The sequence below is a fragment of the Chaetura pelagica genome, unplaced genomic scaffold (assembly GCF_000747805.2).
Source record: "Chaetura pelagica isolate M959 unplaced genomic scaffold, ChaPel_1.0 scaffold405, whole genome shotgun sequence".
In the NCBI taxonomy this organism is placed as follows: domain Eukaryota; kingdom Metazoa; phylum Chordata; class Aves; order Apodiformes; family Apodidae; genus Chaetura; species Chaetura pelagica.
Window position 1 is genome coordinate 6024935 of NW_009953489.1, and position 3842 is coordinate 6028776.

Genomic DNA, 3842 nt, shown 5'->3' on the forward strand with positions numbered 1-3842 from the left:
GTGCGGGGTCTGCAGCCAGCCAGGGCTGCCAAATCTGATCTTCCTGACGGGGAAGCGGCTTCCCAGAGCTCTCCAGCTTGGAAGGGGTGTAGCTGAAGGCAGATTTGGGCTCTTTCCCACTCCGCGGGGGGCTCCCCGAATGTGCAAACCAGCTTAACCCCCCTTGCCTCTTCTCTTTTTCTGGGGGGAGTCCATTTATTGGCCCGATGTATTAGCCCTAGGGCTGCTTTGGGAGTCTGGTCCTGGATGTGTAAATCACGGGGTTTTGTCACCCCACTTTCTGCCCCGGCATCCCCGCAGGATGCTCCCCATGAGAGGGGGTTTTGCCTCTGCCCAGCACCCAGCAGGATGGATCCCCGCCGGTGCGTGGTGCCAGGCGATCCCCTGCGCTGTGGTCACCCACTCAATGCATATATTAGTATATAATTTGCATATCTTGTCATTCAACCCCCCTCCCTTCCTCCTTCTTGCTCTCAGGGTGGGGAGATGCCTGTGTCACCCCTGGGACCACCAGGCTCTGGGGGACCCAGCACAGCCCCGTGTCCCCCTCCTCCTGGCCCAGCCACCCACTTTACCCTGTTTTTTAACACCACAGCTGTGGGCACAGATCATTCCCAGGATGAGGTTGACACCATGTCCAGGAAAAACTGCTCAAGGATCAACCTGAGGGACACAAATGTCCTCTTGGAAGGTAATGACCATCCAGAGATAGTGAAGGGGCTGGGGCAATGAGGACCCCCCATCCTTCCCCCCACATTTCCCCGTTGGCTGGAAACATCTTGCTGTGATTATTTTGGGGGGGCTGTGGGGAGGCTGGTCTTGGTCCATGAAGGGGCAGGGGCAGGAAGGGGGGATGGAGCAGCCCCCAACCCCATTTATAACCCTTTTCCTCCTCCTTGTTCAGGGCCAGACCTTGTTCTTGAACTGTCTGGCTTTTCCAGGGCAGACAGCTTTCCCTCAGCTCGCAGCATTAAATAATTAAATGGAGGGAATAATCATCACTGAAACCCCCTTGGGTTCGCACTTCCTCGGGCCCTGTGATTGCTGATATTTTTTTGGGTGAAATATGACCTTTTTTATGATCAAAGGGGATCAGAGTTCCAAAGGAAAGTAAAAAAAAAAAAAAAAAAAGAGGGGAAAAAAAAGAAGAAGAAGAAGAAAAAAAAAAGAGGGCAAGCATTTTCTTTTTTCCCAATCCTAGTGGTCTGGTAAAGTTTCTTTAGACATGCAAAGATTTACACACCTTTCTGCAGGGTGCCTTAAATTACCCTCCGACTCTTTACACATTTCCATGAGCAGAACAAGAACAGTAAGTCATTGAGAAATTAACTGGCCTTTCAGTAATATCCCCTGTCGGCCTTTCAGAAGGAGAATGTCTAATGACTTTTTTGAAGTAGAGGTCAGGGTTTGCTTTTTTTAAATAAAACAATCTGTATTAATGCAATTTCCTTTTTAGCTGTAGGATTTGCTTTTCCTTTTTTTTTTTTTTTTTTTTTTTTTTCACAATTTTTTTTTTTTTTTTGGCCCCCCCCAGCCACACAAGGCACTTGAAGCAAGACCTTGTTGTTTAAAACCCCCTTCCTGGTGTTTCCTAACTCTCTTCTGCAAGCTCTTCTGATTTTATTTCTTATTTCTTGTTAAAATAACGTTTTAAGTGATTAAAACTGGACCTTGGAGTTGGCAAAAGTCTGGGCCACAGCCTTTTCATTTGCCAGTCCTTCATTTTAACAAAAATAACCCAAAGCAAAACCAAAACCAACCAAAACCTAAAAAAAAACCCCGAAATAGGATTTTTTTTATCATCTGGCTTTGTGTCCTCCCAGGGATTTCTTGATATTTCTCTCACCCTGGGATAATATCTCACACTTCCACAGCTCTGGCCATGGCACAGATCAGCTCAGCCCCTGGGGCAGGACAGCACAGCATCCTTGGAGCACTGCTTGGAATGGGGCTGCTCTCTTCAGCACCCAGGTGCTCATTCTCCCCAGTATTCCCAAAATCTTGCCTTCTGGATACGATGGTACAGGGAAACAAGGCTGGCTTGCCCACATCCCCCGTGGGTGGAAGGGTTTTTCTTGCTGTGGAGCTGCACCTCTGCTCCACTGTAAGGTTTGTGGAGTGAGGAGAGAGCAAGGAGAGGGATGGGGAGGTAGTGAGGGGTTGATGGTGCCTGATCAGGACCCAGGGACTTGCTCTCGGGGCAGGTGGCCTTGTGTCCTGCTCAGGTGAGGTGGCCCCATGTCCTGCTCAGGTGAGGTGGCCCTGTGTCCTGCTCAGGACAGGTGGCCCTGTGTCCTGCCTGGGGCAGGGACTGGAGCATCTCCACCCTGCCCCTGGTACCGAGGGCACCGGGCAGTGTTGCCCACAGGGGTGACAGCTGGGAAGGCTCTTCCTGCAGGAGACCCCCGTGCCCAGCCCTGCCTGTCCCCACAGGAATGGGCTGGCTCCTCTCCTCCCCTCTCCCCTCAGAGCTCTCCCAGCTCCCCCTGTTCCCTCCCAGCTCCCTGTCTCTGTGGTCACCAGCATTATAAAAACCCCCTGGCCTGGCCCTTGGTGAAGTTTTTTCTCCCAGCTTTCTTATTCCCTCTCTCTGCCTTTTTCTTTTGCTCTTTCTTTCTCTCCCTCTCTTTCTTTCCCTGCCAGCAATCCCAGTCCCAGATGAACCAATACTCTGTGGCTCTGCTATTTCCCTTTTATTCCCCCTCCTCCTTCAACAGTGAGATGGGAAAAGAGTGAACTAAAAAAAAAAGAAAGAAAGAAAGAAAAAAAAAAAATCAAAGCTGCACATATTGGATCCAGATGTGCTCACAGCCCTTTCCAGCAATTTAATTAAATTCCCCCAGACAGCCAGGAGGATTTCTTAATGATCAAATTTCCCTGGCTTTCCTCCTAAAATGCCCCTCTTTCTTCGGCTGGCTGTTGCTCTGTCTCCCTGATGGATGGCCAACTCACATTCTTCCTAGTCCTCCCTGCCAAGGCCGTGGGGAGGAAGGGGCAGATCCCCACGCTGTTGTTTTAGCCAGGCTCTCCAGCGCCCAGCTGCCCACGCCAGCCACATCCCTGTTTGCAAAATGGGTTTTATTTAGTCATTAGTAGGGTTGGTTGTTTTGTTTTCTGCCCAAGAAACGTGAGGATGGGGAGTCACCTCCCCGGGGGATGTGGCTTGTAGCTCGGTGATGGCAGGACCGGGGCAGGGATGATGTGGGGAAGGGCTTCCTTGTGCCTGGCCCTGGGCTCGACACCTCCCAGGGGTGGTTTTGAGCCAGGTTTGGGGTCACTCTGCACCCCCAAAGCCTCCTTTCCTGCTGGGGACGGTAGGACACCTCCCAGGGACGGTTTTGAGCCAGGTTTGGGGTCACTCTGCACCCCCAAAGCCTCCTTTCCTGCTGGGGGGTTATCGGGGTGGAGGCAAAAGCCCTTTGGGGCGGCCTGGGGTCCCCTGGGGTCCCCTCTCAACACGGCCGAGGCTGGAGGTGCTGTGGGGTGACCCGCACTGGGCAGTTCTGCTTTCCCAGCCAGGCGTGGGGAACGCAGGGGGATCCCCCCTAGAGGGGTGTGAGCTGGGGGGGCTGCGCCCCGCACGGTGCCACGCAGGACAGAGACCACGCCTGGTGCTGCCCCCCCAACAGGGAAGGGTCCCGGGTTTTCCTGCACCACAGGGGGTCCAGGCTTTGCCCAGTTACTTCTCCAGCTGCTTTCCCTCCTGCTCCCTTGCCCAGGGAGCTTGCGTGGGGTTATTTCCACGCCACTCATGATGACAAGGAGATACTGCCCCCCCAAAAAAAAAAACCCTTACCCAGAAGGGGATCCAGGCTGGTGCCCCGGGAGGTGCCACCGGGCAG